The 21,896-nt window shown below is 42.7% G+C and overlaps 1 long non-coding RNA gene across 1 annotated transcript; it reads left to right on the top strand.

Annotated features, from left to right (window-relative positions):
* The first annotated feature begins 12,516 nt into the window (after positions 1-12,516).
* Positions 12,517-18,667, top strand: LOC137859467 (uncharacterized). Its single transcript, XR_011098307.1, has 3 exons — positions 12,517-12,785; positions 12,898-13,023; positions 17,000-18,667. It is a non-coding gene; the product is annotated as an uncharacterized lncRNA (long non-coding RNA).
* The last annotated feature ends 3,229 nt before the right edge of the window (positions 18,668-21,896 follow it).

The raw sequence follows: 21,896 nt of genomic DNA, 5'->3' as shown, positions 1-21,896 counted from the left end.
TCTCTTGGAAATGTTGTGTATTTATTTCTGATGTCTCTTTTCATAGCAGAGGCTGTGTTTTCCAGAAAGTCATCATCACTGCTCTCTAGGTCTCTGATACACTTGGTTGATTTTGGCCCATGTATAGCAGTCACCCTTTTATTCATGAATGACTTCTTTGATGGGATTTGGGGGAGAAATCCAAATCTTAGGAATCTAAGCATTGTAATGCTTTTATATACGCCAGGCTTTGCATGTTTATTTGACAGAAAGTGTACTGCTATCACCAGGCAGATAGCTGTTGGCTGTCCTCACAGTCTGACAGGCCTGCACCTATCACTTTGTCATGTATGGTTTATCCTTTGGACCTTTGTGAGGCCAACCATCAGCCTTGTGTTCACGTGTTATATGTACATCACAATATTTGGCAGCTTCCCTACCCCAGGGTCTGGAAGAGGCACATCCTTCAGGTTTGGGGGTCCAAGGTGGCAACCACCTCAATTGATTTTCTCTACAAATGAGCCCATGTAATTCCACATGGAGATACATGAGATGTTGTTATCCAGGACAATTTGCCGTCACTGCTGCCACCACTTCATGAGAGCAATCACATCCCCAGAATCTGTTGTGCTGTACCTGGGGCCAGAGGACTCTCCAAGGAAGACAGAGACATCCAAAGACCTCATCCTCATCGTTAGCTCAAACCACATGAAGATCGAAGGACACCAAAGTTGTCTGAAATGTACTCACTCCTTCAGTATACACATGTAACATCCGTTCATGGATCGAAAGGACAAGATGGCCAACCTAGCATATCTAGGAAGAGTTTCCAATACTGAAATGTGTAGTTACAATAAATGGTCCCCCCTGATTTATCTAGTAGTGCTTTGTTCTTCACTGTTCTTTAAAACTCAACCTTCTCGCTTCTGCAGTATAAAGGAGGAGTCAAACTGACTACTTAACAGATTGAATACATCACTTGGGATGTTTCATTCTAAAAACCTGGGTGAGTTTTTTTTTCAAATTATTTACACTTCAGACTGGAAAAATAGCAACATTACTATAGCATTAGATTAAATTTCCCCAGGTTAATGGGCTCTGTGTCAGGAATGAATAATCACAAGTGTGTTGCCAATGGAGAGACCATAAAGGCACGTTCTTTTCACAATATATTCTACTCCATGAATATATTAAAATATTTTCCCTGTATAAAAAGAACGGAAATAGCCTTTTGTTTTCCCCTTTTCACAGCAAATGCTCCTGTCATTCCCAGCACAATGAATTCCTTGAATCTGCACCAGTCAGTTTTTATCCTTCCTTCAAGACCCAGAGGCCACTGGAAAAATCTTTCACATGGCTACACTTTTCTGAATATATTTAGCCAGTAAATTATTTGCCTTCTGAACTAGAAGAACCAATAGTCATTTATGTTCTAAAAATGGTTTGTTTTACTTATTTTATGAGTTAGGTCTGCTATAGTAGCAAAGCCAAAGGACATTTAATTAAGTTATATTTGCTTTTTCATGATCTTTTAGCTTTAGATTATAAATCACGAATCAATGAGTACTTAATTTCCTCATATAGCATTAAAAGTAATTGCTTCATAAATTCGTTTTAGTAATCCAAATATTTGCACAGAATGCAGCACAAAGAAGTTGTTTCATTGATGAGACTCCTCACTTCCCTTTTCCCTGTTGGAAACAAATGGGGTTTGCTCATTTTGGGTCCAGTTCTTCATGTTACAGAAGGCTCTGAATACCAGTGGTAGTGCTGCTATTAAATATTTATGTCATGCAGATTTTTTTTTTTGCTATTGATTTCCTTGGCACTTGAATTACAGTGAACTTTTCTCTCTAAACTCATCTGGCAAGCGGAATCTTGTGGGTAGGTCCGTGATCCGGTGCGGAGCCATAGAACAGCCATTAGCTACAGACACTTCTGCTTCTGTTCCAAAATCCAAGCCCAGATGTGAAGATGTGCGTAGATCCTTGTGTATTAGATACCGCATTCTTGGCCTTGAGTTTCCATTTAGCAACATGGAGCAGCGAAATTCTTCCTGCATCACTCACCGTGGCAATGTACCATTTGTGTAGGGAACCAGATGTTCAAGAACTTACTTACAAACCTTCCAATTGTACTTACATATGTGAAGCACATCTAATGCATGTATGTATTGGCTCCTGCTAGATTACAATGATTTGTTACCAAGCATTGCTATTTTTCCCAAGTAGAGGATTATTTTACTGAGTTGTGGGCAGCATGCTGGAAGTCATAGTCATTTTTTTTAAAAAAGCACACAAAATGTCATCGTAGTGCAGTGATCTAACCCATATGCAGCTCCATGTGAGCACTTCTTCAATTAAAGGCTTCATTTGAATTGGAAAGCTTCTGATTATGTTTTCTGATAGAAAGAGGAAAAAATTGCCAGCAGCTGTTTTACAGAAAAGGGTTGGCTTTTCCAAGTTCCTGAAAGGCTTGACTGATGCCTAGTGTCATACTTTGAATTCCCCTCAGTTGGGCTTCATGGGGTTTTGCCTTGCTTCTGAAGCTATGAGGGTGGAAGACAGTGAAGTAATGTGCAAAACCATGCAGGACTGGAGCCTGTGAGGAACAGCTGAGCTCCTGCATCATCTGCTTTGCATTGCTCCTATGGCATGGGAAGCGGGAGGGCATCCTAAAAAGCAGCTGAGGAGTGAGGGGCACTCCTGAGACCTGGCCAGCAGCATCCAGCTGGAGCTGATTCAACTCTTTTGGGGATCAGCACAGCCTAAAGGAGCTTCCTCCAGGTGAGTTTCCAACAGTTTATGCAGGTATCCTTGTGAAACCATCAGGTAAAGTCTCCAGCAGAGAGCAAAGCAATCTGGGCAGAGCGAAGGGGAAGGTAGGAGGAGGTTGCAGGGGAGGAGGTAGTTGAGAGCTGACGGGGCCACAATTCCCTTGTGCCTGAAAATGGTTTTGTGAAGGAAGTGTTTTATTTCTTTAACGCAGACGTGGGTGGCAAGGAGGGGTCAGAAAAAGAGGCCTGGGGTTAGAAACAACTGTTATATTGGAAGATCTTCACTGGAGTGCAATGGAATAATCAAGATTTATTTATAAAATATTGCTATTAAATAAACATTACAGAAACTTTCGAATATCAAGCTTATTTATAGCTTTAGGCGTGAAAACCCACATTAGTATGTTGAATTATATGAGTTCACTGCTGCCTGCTAGCTGACAGCACGTCAAATTATTTGCAAATATTTTCTGGAACAGTAACCTTGAAGGATGCCAGCACCATTCAGTGTAACCTTATCACGAGACAGGGACCGAGTGATGAGATGAGGACTGAGGATACAGAGTTTTTAGCAGCGAGCGACCTCTGACTCGCTGCCTAAAAACAGAGTTCACGTGGTACCTCCCTCAGCAGAAAAGCTGCTTTTTTGTCTCTGACATTTGCGCTGATTCTGTGCAGGGGTTTTGGAAGATGGTGTGAGTGATGTCTAGATGAGAAACTGCTCTGGGCAGGAATTTGAGAGTACATTAGTCACATTTAAGTGGGTTTATCTCCTCCAGCCTGCAATACCAAGCTTCTGTGAAAATTATGTAATCATTTTAACAAAGTGTTCTGTAATTGACATGAAAAAGGCAAAGTAAAATAAAAATGAATTTCCCTGTAAGCAGGAAGGTTCATTCATTTTAACTGCAATCTGCAAGAGGGAAAAGGGAAAAAAAAATCCCAAATGCAGGCTTTTTATGGAAATTGTGGCCTCGTTGAAATTATAAGCTTTCTGCTATTTAAATGAATAATGTTCCCTAACACAGACTATTTTCTCATTTAAAAGTCTGTTGGGGTATAATTTCATCCTTTTACTGTCTGCTGTGTTTTAACTTACAGCAGCCTGACTAAATATTGTATTTTCTACCCATCAAAAATTGTCGGCATAGTTTGTGCAACAAGCATTTGTTGCTCAATTAGGAGGCTCTGACGCTGAAAGGCAGCCGTCTCCACCAGCGTGTAAGGCGCTCGTCACGTGCAAAGCAGGTGGCACGAAATGCACATTTTGTTGCCTGGTGATAGCCAACGGCGAGGACGCCTGCTTGGGCGCATGAGGAGGAGTGGGAGGGCATACGAGTCGCCGTCCAAGTCCTTGCACATCTCCTCTGGGCGACATCCAGAGAGGCCGGCCAAGTGCCACAGTGGCCGTCCTCACCTCCAGGAGGGGAAGGAGGGCGAGTGACCAGCTCTAACCCATGCCAAGCAGAAGAGCCCATCCAAACCCAGGTGGCTTTGGCACCCTGAACAGGTTCGAGGGCTCCCTAGGTTGCAGAGCATCTTCCCACCAGCTAGTTTAGTCCAGCAAGAGCAGCGAGCACCTTACATCCTGATCTGCATACCCTACATGCTCCCAGATCTTATGCCGTGGCTCCCAAACCTGGTCTAGAAATAATGATATGTGAGTAAATACACACGCTCAGCTTTCTTTGCCTTCCAGTTTCCAAGCTGTTTAGTACGCACCTGGGTCACATCTTCATGTTTTTATCCAGAGCCGTGATGACTTGCCACTTGCTTTATGGCTGCTGTTAAAACAAATGCTGAGGTTCTCACATACTTACCTGGCTAGGAGTTGGGTCTCTAAAGAGCCTACTAAGAGACTCATGGTAAAACTGTGAGAGCAGGCAACTCACAGCATAAATTACCTGCAATCTTTTGAGGGCATCTTCGTTAAGCAGAAGGACACAGTAGTGAAAGATATTTAATGACAACAAAAAACGTCTTGCATCAAAGATGCAGTTAACCTTGACAAATAAGTGTGAATCCTCTAAGGAGCAATAAAAGTGCTCACCTATTTTATGTCTGTCGGTCTGTCATTTAGATGCTGGTGCTGGTGCATGCTCCATCAATTCTTACAATATTTCCAGTGGCGAGGCCAAGTGGTTTATAAAGTTTTACATGCTGCCTGGGCGTGGATAGAATTACAGCTGTGGCACCTCTCCTGCAGCAGGAGCAGTGTCCCCAGTGGTTGCTGGCAAAGCACGGGGACCCACGCAGACACCAGGCTGCCCAGCAAGAACAGGTTTACTGAAACATGGTTTAGCAACTGGTACCAGGAGCATCCTCTGCTTATTCCCCATTGGGGAACACCACTGGATCTCTTACTGTTTTAAAGGTCTCGCAAGCCTGCAGGTTTGCTTCCTGGTGTCCCCACTTCTCTGCATTTACAAAAGAAGTGCAGTTCAAACCCTGCTAAAAGCTTTGGGCCAAACCAGGCCTGAACTCGACAGTCTCTGTGGCTGCAAGTCTACTGAAGGAGGCAGCTGGCAGAACCAGCCTAATTACGCTCTTTCAAGCTGCGACTGAATTCATCAAAGCCAAAGCTGCAGTGTCCCTGAAATGTCCTCTTCATTCTTTCCAGCACTGTTAAGCAGCAGAGAGTCTCCTCTCTTTAGGTTTATTTAGCGTGGCCCCAGTGCTGTAGGAGATGTTTCTGATTTACCTACCTATGCCAGCTTAGACCCCAGCCTGGCTAACACAGAGACTCCTCCAGAGCTGGGCGCACAGTTCTGCTGTTCTTGCCTCTGAGGTCTGGCCTCTCCTGTGTTGAATGGACACAGAGGGTGATTCACGTTGTTAGATTAGTTTTTGTCCAATGCATTTTGGCTTGAAACAGCGGTCTAACAGTTCTCAGGCTGCACATCCGTCCTGCTAATGCCCTTTCTGTGACTGATCGTCCACTGGGTGCTCCTGAGATGCAGGGAGAGGTGAGAGGGAGCTTGCCTTCCCCTTGCCGAAACACGCTCTTAGGGGTATTTACTTAGTTTTGGCTTGAAATCTTATTCTTTTGCTTGTTGTCACTGCTCCCAGCAGTTTGTTTCACCTCTTATCTTGCTAATGCGAAGTTTGAATAAAGCCTCTAAAGAAGCAGCCCGAGTACGTGATAAATAGCAGCCTTAGGAGGCCACAACCAAGTACTTTCAATTCTTGCCTTTTCTATTTTCTATTGTTTGTACTTAAGGATACATTATAGACTTTATGGGCCAAATTCATCCTATTCAAATGAAGTTACCTCAGAGACATGCTTGGCTCTGTTGCTTTAAAAAAACAGATAATCCCAAACAGCAGGATAATTTTATGACCACTAATTACATTTGTTGCCATGCAAGCTAAGATAATGATAAGAGTAATCGTATCTCATGCTTCAGGGCATACGCTCATCACCTGTGGACATCAGGAAGGAATTTTTCTCCCCATGTACAGAACTGTTCAATTAACTAGATGTATTGTGGTGGTTTTGTTTTCTTTCTGTTTTCTTCCTCTGAAGCATCATCTATTAGCTGCAGCCGGAATAGGTATACCAGATTAGATTAACCGGCAGTCTGATCCAATATGGGTATTCCTAAATCCCCATACTGGAAAGTAAAATCAGCTGAAGAAAAAGAATATTCAATCTGTTATAATTTGGAAACAGATTGTTTTTTAAACGTCTGAATAGCCTGCCTGTAACCGAGGTTCAGAATGCAGCAACGCGGAGCTTTCGGCTGCAGGCCACCTAAAAACCATCACTGAGAATGTCCCAGTTTGAGCAAACTTGGAGCATCGCTCTTCTTTTTCGAGTCTGCAAGTAGCATCTGCATTCGAGCACCACTGGGTCGTAAGGATTATGTTTGTGGCTACCCGTCACGTTGCATTAGAATAGCCAGCCTCAGCCAGAAAAGCAATTGAAAGGCATTGGAAATCTGCCTCACTGCCCACATCCAGGGAATAAGCTCTCTGATAATCCTAATAGAGAAGATCAAATTTGCCAAGAAAATAGAAGAGATTGTTTGTATTTTGCTTCATTCTCCTCAACTATCTTTCTGCTCCTTACAAGACTTAATCAACAGCTAATAAACCTCAGCTTCTCTGTGCACAACAGAGTATTGTCTTCCTTGTACTTGTGTTGGGACTGGGATTTATCTGTTATTGACTTCATCCCTTTCCTAGCCTTCCCTTTTGTTTGGTACCCATTCCCCTTTTCTCACTAGCGCTTGCTTTATTTTTATCTCCAGTAAAGCAGGTCTGCCATTTAATTAGTAGATTGGCCTCTACCTGAAGCCAAATGAAATGTAATCTCTCGCCGACCTGCATGCAAGGTGGAAAATCCACATCTGGAAGGTTTCAACATTTGTCTTTGCTCATTTGGGGACAAAATCAGAAAACTTCTCACTTTATTTCAGAGAGAGAATTCTGAAAACAAAATGCTTTGGATCTGTCAAAACTTGTTGGGTCTTTTTGTATTTTAAATGTAGAAGTGAACCAATCAAAAGGAAGCCATTTCAAAGCAAAAGAGCAGCAGCTCTTCATTATTTCCCCTGGCTTGAGGTGGTGATGGACTTAATGGCACTGTATTCGGACACAGCTTTTGATGGTGGATGAGAAGATGAACTCCTCAAAAACCACACCAGATCTGCCCTCTGATGCTACACTAGTGTGCTGTGAATGATGTCCCTCAGGGCTGAGTGGCTGGGAAGGAAAGGGCAGTAAAACAGCTTCTGGGGAGCCGCCGTGGTGCCACGGTGACATGGGCTCGATCCCTGTCCCTACCAAGTGTGGGAGAGATGTCTCTCGCTCGTGAATCGTGAGATATGGCTGGTCTTAAAGTCTATATACACTGGTGCTATTAGCTGTTCATAAAGCTATACGGTCCTTTTAAAACATCCAGCTACAGGTATTTAACTCTCTTGATTTGTACAATAAAAATGAGATTGGGAAGGGTGTCAAGCCCTTCCCCAGGAATCAGCTCCACAGCTGCAGGATGCTGCGCTCCCTGGTGCTCAGCATCCCTACGCATGGAGCCAGCAGCACCTGAATAAGCCCCCTTGATTCCTCCAGAGAAGAAAGGCATCATATTGTAATCAAACAGCACAGGTCAGCGTAAGCCGTGACAGCTTATTTTCCTTGCCGAGCCTGTACTGCACAAACACCTATCTGTCAGCATTCGGCTGGTTTAGTTCCAGGCAAAATGACTTGCTCGCCATCCAATCTGGCGTGCTGGCAGTGCAGGAATGCAAACAGCCAGCCCTTTGTGTTCACCTGGAGTTTTATTCCCTTCATCAATAATTGCTAAAAAGACAAGTGAAATTTTTCATACGTTGATTCTGGAACTATATCACAGCAGTGCTTTTGTTTGATCAATATTGCTAAATGTTTTCCGTAGCTTGGAACAGCATAAAAATTACAGCCTTGCAAATTACACATATGCCTCATCCTAACTTGACTAATTCCAAAAGCTACTTGTGAGACACGCCATATTCACCATATTCCTTGCAGGTTGTTCGAAAAGAGTGGACCAAACTCTTCTGTTTCCATCAAAAATAGTGGCAACATCCTCAGTACCATTGGGGACACAGCACTGCAATGTGGTAGCAGTATGGACTTGAAAGTAAAATTCTCCTTAGCTCAGACTTGCCCATTTAAACCCTCCTGCACAAGGAGACCATTTGAACATATTAACTAGGCAGAGCATGGATCTATCAGATCCACAATATCATAAATCCTGCTGTTCTCCAGGGTCTTTGGCATGGGAAGGTGCCATCAGTCCTACCTCTAACTGAAGGCTGCTGAAGCTGAGCGTGGGTGTACACCACATATTGCTGAGGCTGGCTCCAAGGCATGAGTTCCCTATGTCCTGGGTTCTTCTCCAAGCTCAAAAACATAGGATCTCCACATAGTTCCCTTACCTTTGTTAATAATTCAGATCCAAAACTCTGTATCTGGCCCAGCTCTAGTTTCTAAGGTTGTACTGCAAGGAGAGAGCATGCAGTTAGCTGTGGCACACAAAGCAAGAGAAACAATTAGGACAGTTAGGAAAGAAGAGTGAATATAGGTCTGGAAGAGAGGCGACAGAAGACACCAAAGAAAATGAAGTTACCTCTGCAGCAAGAGGCAAGAAATCAAGAGGGACTTCAAGGAAGTGGAAGTTGGTATGAGTAACACGCACAGTCAGGAGATGATGACTTAAAAAAAAATAAAGAAAGAAAGAATTAAACAAGATTGCAGAAGAGGGATGGAAGGAAAGCAAGGAAGAGAAAAACAGCTCATGGCTTCAAAAGGAAAGAAAAAGAGTGAATTTAGCACTGGAAAGAGGAAATAAAAGAACCAAGTGGGAGAGCCAAAGTGCAGGGGAAGTAGAAGAGTTGGGATTAAGGTGACATTGAAGTTACGTGTCTTTAAGTGGGAAGGCTCATAGAGTTACCAGCTCTGACAAAGAAAGTCTGTTAGGAGGAAGGAAAACAGCTTTGTTCCAGAGAAAACAGATCTGAGATAACAGCAGGACATTTAGCAGGAAAAGAGAGCTGAGGGAGAGAGCTGGAGATGAGAGAGAAAAGGAGTAAATTGGGCAACACAGATAATGCCTTGGGATTGCTGGCCTTAAACCCTGACTTCTTGGGAGAGTTCACGCTTAAGCAGTGACTGCATCCTTTTATTTTATTTCATTTTATTTGGTGACCAAGAGCAAAGACAGGATGAGAGAAGAGGTTTGCGATGACAAGGAAAGCTCTTCTGTTCATCAAGTTACACTCTCAGGCACCCAGGAGCAGTAAGAGCACTAGACTGTGCGGAAGAGGAAGATCAAACAAAATAAAAAAACAATCTGTTTACATGTGGCGACAAACAAACTTAAAAAATCTTAAAAAAAATAAAATAAATCTTAACAGCAGCTGGGAAAATCAGATCTCCTCTTCTTACACATGGGAAGTGACAGTGCCCAGATTCAGGCACCCTACGGACGCTGGCATGCTAAATGGCAATTGTTGGTGCTGGGTTCCTGCGTACACCCACATCTATTACGTTCTGATGTTTAATGTTCACAAACCATTAGATACATGTATATTTATGGTTTGATAATCAGCTGTCATTAACAGATGAGTAAACAACATAATGTTCATATTTAGGAGGAATATGCAAACTAAAGAGAAATTGCCAACTCCTAAGAACATTTATTTTCTCTACACTTAATGGGGGGGAAAGGAGGAGGAAATACTCTGTCTGTAAATTAATTATGGGATATTGGCAATGCCTCCACTACTGTGCAACTGTAATTATCTCATCTCAGTGCGTGGGACTATAGTCACGCGCCCCCAGCTATTCACATCCATGGGAGTTCAGAATATACCCATCAGTGTACATAGCCTCAGTTAAATCAGTTTTACTGTCTCTGGATTCCAGAGAGCAGGGAAACCACGGCTGAGCCAGGGTGGTGAGGCCTTCTGCTCTACTCCTTCTTGTGAATCAAATGCGTTTCAAGCTGCAGGAGAGGGTGGCAGCTTTTCCCCATGGGAATTGTCAGTTTAAGGAAAGCTGGTTGATTTGAATGGGGTTTTCATGGAATTTTGCAGACCTCCTCTGTTGCCTCACAGATTTCCTGTTATCCATCAGCTAAGAGCAGGAAAGACCACAAAAACACATCCCCAGCTCCTCCACAAATGTCCCTGTGGTGAATGTGGTCTGATGCGTCACTCCCTGGTGATGTCCTTTACAGGTACTTTTCATCCAAAGACACAGTATGAAAAATATCATTATCCTATTTTTACAGATGAGGGAAACTGAGGCACAAGGCAGGATGGGATTGACCAAGGTAGGAGACAAACAAAGCAGGGAATTATAAGGAAAGGCCAGGTCTGGAAAGAACAAACCTGCAGCGATGAGAAGACACTTCACAGGACATGGCTGAGAGAGCTGGAAGAAATAAAAAAGTGTCCAGCTACAGATGAAACTGGAACAGAGTCCAGTCTTCTGACTGTCATTTCCTCACTCCCCTACCAGCCGGGCCATGTGCTTACAAAATGGTACATACATTTATAACACATATGGATCCTTGACAAATAGCAGATTAGCATTAGCAGTAGTTTCCTGGACAATGTAGCTGACTCTCCCCTTCGCTGATTCTTCCCCTGCCTTATAAAATTAGAACATTTTGCAATCCATTTTATAGATGAAAACAGATCTTGTACAGATGCAACACTTTGGCATGTTACTGCACCCGTGTTTTCAGCGTGGGACAGCAGAGCCTCTCCAGCTGCTAAGCATCAGCCCCTTCAGGAGAACCAAATTCACTAATCTGGTGCTTCCTCCTGCCCATAGCCAGGCTTATTGGGGAGGATTATCCCGTTGTCCAGGGGTAATTTTCTCAAATAAATGGGTCAAAGCCTGTGCTGGCTCTCCTCCTGCAGCCCCGCTGAGTTCAGTGGCTTTGCTCAGAGCACAGCCTGGTTCCTTGTTTCCATCTCAGTCCCGGGGCCGCGGCTGAATAACTAGAAGTGGCAGGTGAAGCCGAAGGTTTTGGCTTTGTTTTTCCTAAGGAAGAGACGAGTGCAGCAGAACAACATATGGTACGCTGCTTGGCTGAAAATGATTTAGTGGGAAACTATTGCCTCATTTCTGTCTCTGTGCAACCACATACACTAATGTAGTGGTATAACTATTAATCTAATAAACTGCTAATATTTATTATTAATTGAACCGTTTAATCTAACAGTGGATTAGGGGAAGGAAAATGTAGGATTTAATGGCTCTGCTGATTGATATAAATTTTAACAGTGAGGACAGGCTGTATTATATAAATTGTGTTTCTGCTGCTGATAAATACCCTGTAACTGAAAGAAACTGTACTCAAGCAAAACTTGTACTGACTACCAAGAGGTAATTTTTCGTTGTTGTTTTAGTGAACGCTGCAGGACTTAACTCCAAAAGATGAGGTCACTGTTTATCACCAGTGGTTTATTATACTAACTGCAAAGAAAGTGGATGTTAGTGGTGTCTGCTTAACATTAGAGGTCATCTTACATCCGAAATAGGCCACCGAATGGATGGTATAGTGCTGATGTGATAAACTGAAGTGCAGGATAATAAACCATAATTATCGTGCACTTCTAACCAAATCCCCCGTGTTGTCTGCAAATCCATCTTTGCCAGGGCTATCTGCAGCCCACCCACTGTTCAGAGCAGCTCCAAATTCCTAGTCATCTGTAACGAAAAGCAAGCACACACCGAAATCTGGTGGTAGACAAACATCTGCTTAGTGCTAAATCTTGCTTCCCAGGCACTGTTGCACTGGAGTTTAGGAATATTTCTCTTTGGATCAGAGAGGTGCGTCAGCTCTGTTACCTTTCAAGCCTTTGCAGTCAGAAGCAGTTTTCCCACAGGGATATTAATGGAAGAGCCCAAACTTCCTAATGGGACACAATCTTGCTCTAAGCTCTCGGAGGACTTGAGATCTTAGACTTTATCATTGTGACATTTTGGGCTCTAGACAAGCTATTTTTAGAGGTTTCTTTAAAATTTGATCAGTTATAATTTTCCCTTTCATATGAGCTCTGTAGCTAACACAATAATTCTTGGGAACATGGCAGCACACTTTCTGAGTGGAGGGTAGGTATGCTGCTGATTAAAAATACTCATTCAAACATTTGCAATATATATATATATATATTTGTTGTTGTTGTTGTTGCTACACATAGGACATATGGTGATGTGAGGAGGCTCACAAGGATCTGAACTTGTGTAAGTTAATGCAGCAGTTCCAGATTTGGCGCTGAGAAAATGTTGATGCCATCTTCCAGGTCTGATAAAATTCAAGTGCATGTTACTATTCTCAGCTCTCCTACCTTACGCCTCTGTGAGGCTCTTTTTTTAGCTGTCTGCTGAAAGTCTGGTTCAGTCTACGCCTTGTAGCTCTGGCAGAGACCAAAGCATGAGGGTCTCCTTCCCCACCCCACAGTTCGCTCTCTGTTTTCTACAGATGAAGGAGACATCTCCTGTGCTTCTGATATGAAAGCAAGGAGATGTAAGAGAAAACTGAAACCTGTCTTCCTCTGCTTGGGAAACCTGTCTTTGTTTTTATCTACTTCTGGTAAGTGAGCTGGGAGAAAATACATTTCTTACCCATGTGGCTTCAGGAGCTCAAGGAAAGAGAGAAATGGAAGAAATAAAAAGCTGAGGAATGAGTTAAGAAGAAAAGAAAGAATTGGTGGAGCAATTAAAACAGGGTGGAAGGAAAGGAAGAGAACCTCACCAGGAAAGAGGTGAGTGCATGGTATGCTTACATGTTGGGGTATAAGTACCAGGAGTTTTGGCAGGATTCACTTTGTGACCTTGCCTTTGTTAGGAGCTCTGCTGAGCTAGGTGCAGTGTGGGCACGTCACTCACTGAGAATAGAAAAAGGGAAAGAGCTCAGCAGAAGGACAGACACGTTGCAAAGACAAGGCAGAGAGAGAGCAAGGGAAAGCCCTGATAAAAAATTACTGAGATTTGAATATGGAAATCTGAAAATGGCAAGGCTCAGCAGAGTTTCCTCAGTTGCAAGCAGAAGCTGTCAGGTCACGTTTTCTGGGCGATGTTCAGAAAAAGACAAGGGGGTGCCACGTGCTGGTGAAGGGGTCGGTGTTTGGCCAGCACAACTGTGTGAAGATGCTGTGACAACTGCTTTGCATGAGGACTGATCCCATGTCCATCAGATATGCAGGTCAGCCCTGCGCATCTCCTCCACCCACAGATACTGCCAAAGGTCTGCCAGCTCCCGTGGACATGCTGGACAAACTCTGGTTTGCCCCACAGCATTCATCCCCAGTTTTCTTCTTCCTTCTCTGGAGGCTGATTGGTATTTTAAAGGTGTTTCCTTGCTTCTGGTGCTCATTTAGGATGCCAGCTTGCTTCACCATTCGTTTATTCTCATGCCCAGCAACAGAATGGGGCTGTAAAAATTTACTTTCTTGTTTACATCCACTCAGCAATTTTTAAGAAGAAAAGTGGGAAAAAACATAAGCAAAGAATCGATGCTTGCATTTAATAGTTAAGCATAAAAGTCATTCTTAAACAATATTTTTATTTCACTTTTAATGAGAGGCCAGAAATACCACTACTGGGTTTTTAAGGCCCATAAGGTGTTAGTACCCTTGTTATCTCTGATGTTCATGGTCTCTCGAACACCATTTATGCTGGGCATTATTTTTGACAATGCAGAATGGCAAATGCCTGGACTGGGATTCCTTGGAATGAATAAAAGATTTATAGCGGAAATTCTACAAGTAATATCTTGTTATAATACATTTTTGTGCTAACTGCAAGTGACAAGTGATTGCTCAAACTTGTTCCTGCAGCTACCAGGTTTTCCTCTTTAATCCTATATTAGTTCTACAGAAAAAAAATATGAAATACAAGGAGAGCTGTCTTTTCATTTATTTTATCTTGCCTCTATAGGAATATTTTCATGGTAAATTCAATATACTTTGTCCGAAATGTAAATGGAATGTTCAATATATTTTTAACTCAAGCACTGTTTAAACATTAAAATCCTCTTTTGCAAATGCCATTGTGATAGAGGTTCAAGACGTTGGAGGGGCTTAATAACTCACCGAGAGGAAAAGGGTCCAGTTTTGTAGTTAAGACTTGGTTTTAGAGGTCCGCTTCCTTGCTCTGCTGCAGGCTTCCCACGGGACCTGGGCTGAGTTGCTCATTTCTGCGTGCGTCATTTCCCTGGCTGGGAGCCGGACACTTTGTGCAATGGGTGCTCGGCACAGCAGTGGGTAGAGTGAGAAAAAAAAAAAAAAGAGAGAGAGATAAAGAGATATTAAAAATTATTGCTTCTTCCTAGACACAGGTAGGAGAACTGTGTTTTCAGGATTCCTCAGGTGGGTGTTACTGCAAATCATACAGAGAAGATGGTGCTGCCATAAAATAATTTGAAATATTTTTTGTTTGTAACACAAATGAACATTATGAACAGAAGGCTGGGAGATGTGTGTATTAGTTCAGCCATTGTCTATACAAAGTTGGGAGGCAGCATATAGACTATAAATTAAAAATAAATAAATAAATAAATCCTTCAATGAAAGAGGAAAACCACAGTGTCATCTGTGACTGGTGACGTGTCACTCCAGACTGTGGCATATCCATATTTCCTCTGCAAACCAGAAAAAGTTGCTGCACGCAAACCATGCAGACAAGCTGCCACAACGCACCAAAGCGCCGTATTTCACGTTGAGTAAAGGTTAAAACCAAACATTTCCAAGGAATGTACAAGAACCTTCACAAGGGTCAATTTATAGCAAGCTCTATCCAAACTAGATTTGCTTCTCAAGTCCAAGTCTATTTTGGCAGTTTACGTCCTGAAGGATGAATGTCCATCCCCTCCATCCCTTTTTTCACCCTAACATAAACACAGGATGTTATCTTTATTACAAAACTCACACAGGATTTTATTTAGCTCCCGTATGAGAAGAAAAAGGGAGGAAGAGAGGAACTGGCTTGGTTCTGTGAGAGTAAAAACAAGCTGAAGGAGCGCTCAGGGAAAAGATGTAGATTGGCCTAGGGTGCTATAGCTGGGTACTCGGGGAGCGGCCGTGGCTCCATGCTCTGTTGGCTCCAGCAAGCCTCTCCGTTCTGTGCTGGAAAAACACTTTCAAATTCAATATCCAGGCAACGTCCAGGTTCTTTGTTGAGATTGCCAAAGGTGCCCATTTGGGTACCGGTGATGGTCTATGTGTGGATGGCTGCTTACCAAAACTGCATCGATAACACCTGCTGTGTCTGTCAGCTTTTACTGCTACCAGATGTAATTGGATTTAAGTGGTGACACAAGAGTGTGAGACAATCTGCCTCTTAAAATGCGATCAGTAAAAACTCCTGAGCCTTGGTCCATCCTTTTGTTAATCCTCCTGCCTCTTTCAAGATTCCTGCCTTTCTTTTGGATATCTCACCCTGATTTATTGCCACGTATTTTTTTCACAGAGCACACACCAGGACAACTCACGTCTCCATTTGCTTGCATTTGCTCTCCTTTTTCGTTTTTCTTTTCATACCCTGTACCAAAATTTATCAGAAGTACTTCAAGAGCCATTAGCTTTCCCTTGCTACCCTGAGCATTGAAACAGGGGCCTCTATTTTAACTCTGTGTTCCATACAACTAAAAGCTGGGCTCATTGTTTGTACATATTTCTTGATTCTTGGCCAAAATCAATCTGTGCATGTGCTTATCGTGCTGTGACACTTACTGTTTTTTTAAAGCAGTAGTTTCTGCGACAGCTTGGCTCAGTGTCCTCCGGACAGTATCCATTTGCTGTAGGCAGACCTTTGTCCTGGCTCACAAATACTTTGAAGCCACCCACATGTGGACCAAGGCCATCCACCACTGGTAGGTCTGTGGCATATTCTTGCCCTCATGCCTCTTGTCTGAGCCCATTCTGCACTTCAGACTCAAACGGTGGCCCAGATTTCTCAGTCCCACATTGTTCCTTCTCTCTCAATTTTTGGGGACAACAAGAAAGAGCGGGCAAAGCAGGGGGTTGGTAAGGTTCACTTTGCTCACCAAGAAGGCTGCAGAATAGCAGTTTTTCCAAAGCAGCAAATGCCATTGTGTTGTCCTTGAGCTGGGTTTCATCCCTTTTGTGAATCTGTGGTTTTGTCAGTACTGCAAACTGGGAAAACCATTATATCTTCACTTTATTCCCAGATTAGTTCCCATGCATGCAACAAAAGCTGTTATCAGGCTTGTTTGCAGAGAAGCCGCTGTGCCACTGAGCCATGTCCGTGGGCAGCAGCTGCATGACAGCTGTGTTTAGGTCTCAGATAGCTCTGTTTTGGCTTCTCAGAATCATTCAACTGGATATCAACCTGCTTCCTCAGGCAGGTGATTCTGAATACATCACAATAACCTGGTGGTGGATATTTCTCTATTTGTTTGACTTCAGATTGAGGTTGAAAGTGCTGCTGGAAATACACTTTAGCCAAAGATTGTTTGGGTCAATTGTTCCTTCTGGTATTAAAGTTATGAATCATCTTGGCATTAAGGTGTGACCTTTCCTCTTTACACTATTATGTCACCAAAAAGAAGGCAGAAATGGAAATAGGGAGATGATTGCAATAAATTTTTCACCACTGATACAATGTCTCATGTGCACTAGAGTATTGCACTCATAAACCTCATCTCTGTTGGCACAGATCCACATAAAACTTTCTTTCTGCTAACAAAATCCTTCACTTTTTTTTTTTTTTTTTTTCCAGCACAACTTTCTCAGCATCATAAACCACCTGCTGGAGTGAGCCCTCTGAAGTGACAGTGCAGAGATTTCCATCCAAACCGACCCAGGCGCTCCGAAAAGTTGCACTCCCGCAGTGCAGGGCCCCCACGGGACTGGTCTGTCCAAACACAATGTTTTGATGCTGTTTGTCCAGGGGTGATAGTGAATAAAAACATTTGAAAATCTAAGTGTAGGTGGTGGTGAGGGAATAAATGTCAATTCTTGATCTGTATCTGCCTTGGAAACAGTTAAATTTGCAGAGCAGATTCTCGGCACTGGTTATTTACTACAATTCTAATCTCTCACTAAAAAAAGATTTTCCCCTACAATAAAAACTCTTGAAATTAAATTTGACACATTTGAGTCTGAAATAAACTCTATTTCAAATAAAATTGTATCTTTGGAACAATATACATCAAAATACAGAAGAAAATTGCAGGGAGATTATGATAGGATTAAGCTATTTCCTGCGCAGAGCGATAGCGCTGCAGCCCTGTCAGGAGCACTTCTCCAGGCTAATGCGTTTGTTCCCCATAAAGCACAGCTCACGGAGGATGCTATTCCCTCTTTAACCTGCCAAGTGGAGTGTTGTTAAAAAAAATGGTGCTGCTAGGAGCTTGGCACTTGATATTTCAGCTTGTTTTAGTTTCATTGAGTTCAGGGGTACCCTGGTCTGGGTTCCCCTGGTGGGAGAGCAGCCCCCAGGGATGCCTGTGGGGTTTTGGATGCTCCTTAAGATTTTGGGATAAGGAAAGGTGCCTTAGCCAACTCCGTGATAGCACTTTGCTCAACGGGAAGGGTAAGGATAGCGGAAAGGGAACATAGCAATCATGTCATGGGTTCGGTGTCAGGTAAAAGCCTCCTCCGTCTTGCCAACCACTTCACCCATTAATCCAGAATATTTTGTAGCATCTCACTGCTGGTGTCAGTCCATCAGCAAAGTGTACATGTAAAACAGAAATGGATACTTTAATTTTTAAAGAATTTTGTAGATTTCCTGTGTTGTACAAACTCTTAGGCACATAAGAAATGGCAAGATTTATAACAAAAATTCTCTTGTCAGTGTTTCCAGACCCCAGCATTATTTCCCCCAACCTTTTTAAAGGAAGATGTAATTTCTTTTTGATGAGAGGGATGCGTCTGCACGTTGGGACTGTGCAGAGGTGCTGTCCCTCACCAAGGCAGCTGTGCTGATAAAAGCTGTGGGCATGGCTCTGTCCATGAACATTTGGACATGGGTGGGCAGGCAGTGGCATTGCTGCGGCCGTGCAGGACAAAACTTCCCCAGGGCAGCAACACTTGCACAGAGTGTGCTCTGCTTGCAGCAGGAGAGCTTTCCTCAGCCAGCCTGGTTTTCAATTATTAATAAGAATTGGACTTTCTTCTCAAAAGTGAAGACTGTGATTCATGTTGAAATGTTGAAATCCCTATTCCGTTTCTGCTCCCAAAATGTCAATATTTTGTGATGTTTTATTTTTTGATAGCATTATACATATGGCACACCATTTCGCTGTGATAAAAATCTGAGCATTATATCATTTTTGATAAAAGGGAAAGAACCAAAGCATGCTTACTATAATTTCTACTTAGCTGTTATTAAGAGACTAATTACCATGAACTTTTGTACCATGATTTCATGTAACTTGTTAAAATAAAGACACACAAGAAAAAATACTGACATTCTGATTCCTGTATTTTGCCCAATCAAAAGAAAAAAAAAAACAGAGAGAGAGGAAAGAAAGAAAGAAAGAAAGAAAGAAAGAAAGAAAGAAAGAAAGAAAGAAAGAAAGAAAGAAAGAAAGAAAGAAAGAAAGAAAGAAAGAAAGAAAGAAAGAAAGAAAGAAAGAAAGAAAGAAAGAAAGAAAGAAAAAGAAAATGCAGCAATTAATTTTCCAGGCTAATAAAAGTAAAAGGAAGAAACAATGGGAGACTAGCTCCATATTTTAAGCCTACATAAGGAATTACTCCCAGTTTAGTTTACTTTTATATCCAGTTTGAAACTATTCCAGGGATAAAGTTGACACATAGCAATATTATTAATATCTTGAATTTACATAAACCTTCCACAGGCCATTCCCAGCTCAGCAGACCCAGGTTTCCATCCCACCAACATGGGAGAGCTCCACCTTGTCAGCTGTTAAATTATTACAGAAATCAGAATTTTTACCAATTCAGACGGTGTGCGTGGGATTGCTCCACTACAGCACAAGTCCTGGACCCCTCTGGTAGCACTTGCAGAATTTATTTCCAAAAGCACTGCTCTGGTACATGATTTTGCAGGCGAGTGGTTTTGCTGAAATCAGCTGGCATGGTGGAAGTTGGGCTCGGGATTGAGCCTTGCTAAATGGTGGCATGGCAGTGGAGGCAGTGGAAATATCAGGACGTGGAAACACCACCCCACTGCTTGAGACCAGGAGGGGTCAGCATCCTGCCCAGCCAAGGACTGGTGCTCCTAGATAAGGCAGTATCCACGCGGGACTGCTGCCAGCAGGCAAAAGCTGGTCTGGGGACATGGATTAGGGACAAGGGAGGACAGTCAGCCCATGCTGGAGGCCCTGCATGGAGGTTGCCATCAGCTACAACCATCTCTTGGTCTCATTGTGTGTGCTCAGAGCCTTATCTGCACATACCTTGCTATCCACTGACCATTTTTTGACACGTGAGTGCGCCTTTGCATGCCACTGCAGCACGCATAAGAGGAAGAAGTGTGGCTCAAGAAAAAACAAACTCTTGCTCTTGACATGTGCCAAAGGCCACCCAACCCAGCCCATTTATAAATGGGCATCTGACTGCTCGTACGGGGGAATCAGACACGTTTGCCTGTAAAGGCTGGGCTTATCATTCCCTCATTGGCAGTGAAAGCTGCTGTGTCTAAGCCATACTAAGCCCTTCTAAAAGGCCAGTGGGTCTTGTAAACTCTTGCACAACGTGATGGGTGAATAATAAAAACAGGGACCTGGGAGCACTTTATGCTCTTTGATGGATTTTATGTTGTTTTTTAACAATAAAATTGAGGCTTAATTATATTTACCTATGTATTCACACTATGTAATTGGACCAGATAGTCAGATAAAACATTTCTGTCACTGCTCAATAACTGACAGCCTGGATTCCCATTTGCTGTTGATGTACTCGATGTGTTTTGTGTAGTATCTAACACGAAGGAATGAAATCCCTACCCCATGGAATTTACTTTCTGAGCAACAGTAATTCTTGGACTCAATATTTGCTGAATTAATTAAATCCCGTTTTAGGTCTGATCAAATAATCCTCCAGTTGCAGTAGATCTGTAGTGAAAATAGTCACGGTGCTTTAGGGTCAAAATCCAACCTTATAAAACTTGTTTGCCTAAAGCTGTCGTTAAAGTAGGTAAGTATTTTAAGAGGCACCTTCAGCCAAAGATTTCAGCAGGTGCAGACAAGACTTTTGCTTTATAGGGCCCAGATAGTTCCTGCAGCCATCACAAACTCAGATGTTGTTTTCATCTAGTGACAATTATTTTCTGAGGAAATATATTAAATGCTTCTAAAGTAAGATCGTCTTATTCCACATCAGCATCTGAATCACTACAAATATTTGTAAATTAAGTACTGTTTGAGAAAAAAAAAAAAAAAAAAAAAGAAAAAAAAACTTTTGAAATAAAAGAGTAGGAGGTCAGTCCTGTCCCTGATGGTATTCTTACCTTGTAAATGTTTTCAACTGGTACATTGGAAATACTTCTCACAGGAAAGAGAGACCATCCTGAAAATGCCTCCAGCTGTCCCTTGTATTTAGTTGCTTTGTTAGTGGGCATTTACACTGCATACTCTACTGTTAAATGTGTTACACCTGTCAAATAATAACACTTGTCATGGCCCTGAGTACCAAAGGTTCGTGTACCCCAGTATTGTCTCTGTAACACCAGCCAGCAGAGGACATTTGGTGAAGAAAGGCAGCATAAGGGCAAGCACTGCCACTGCCATCCTTCCACTGGAATACACTGCCAGCTTCCAGGGCGTTTGAGGGACTTGCACAGCTCTGCCGTTGGAAATTATAGTCCTAAATCAATTATTTTCATGTCCTACAGGCAAAAAGTCATCTGTTTTCTATTCCATGATTATGTCTCACTAGAGAGAGTAGAGCAGCTAACTACCAGGATCTTGCAGATAGAAGGTGCTATTGAACTGCAGTGCTGTTCAGACCACCTGGTGCATGTTGCAGCCGCAGCTTTGCTCCAGAGAAATGAGCACCGCAGTCTTTGCAAGGCATCAAGTGTTTATTGACTCCATTTTTACAAAGAAATGCAGCACAGCTAGTCATCAGCATGTGCCCCGAGCCTTGCATGCTCTTGTAAGGCTGTGTCACTTCTTGTACCATTCACATCTCGGAGTATTGATGTACTAAAGAGCAGTGTATTAAAAGAGATGACTAACATCTCTCGGATGCTTTCTTTGTGCTGTCCTCCCCTGTGTAAGCAGCGTGGTGTGTTTTATTTGGAAAGGCTTTGTTTCTGTTTCTAGTGTACATGCTGCTGAGCCTTTATGACTGAGGAGGCAAGTTCAGAAGTACATCTTGTACTTTTAGCGGAAGGTGTTCGGATTTGTGATCGCTGTTATTTCCTGTGGGAGCTGGCTGTCAGAATTATCTGTCACAGCATTATGTAGTGACTTGCAAAGATGCTATACCTGGGACTGTGGATGTTACCAACCATGCTGGCCTTTTAGCAGAAGCAGTTTGGGAGAAGATCATGTTGAAATAGTGCGAATCAGAGCAAGCCCCTTATCTTCATCCATACACTTCTGTGTAATTAGGTGTAACCCCCCATCCATCAGGCTTCACAAATTCCAGGAACAGGTTAGGAATTAGTATCCCAGATTTACATATGGAAATCCAAAGCTGTG

Source organism: Anas acuta, chromosome 7 (assembly GCF_963932015.1).
Source record: "Anas acuta chromosome 7, bAnaAcu1.1, whole genome shotgun sequence".
Classification (NCBI taxonomy): Eukaryota; Metazoa; Chordata; class Aves; order Anseriformes; family Anatidae; genus Anas; species Anas acuta.
This window is presented reverse-complemented; position numbering and strand designations above follow the sequence as displayed.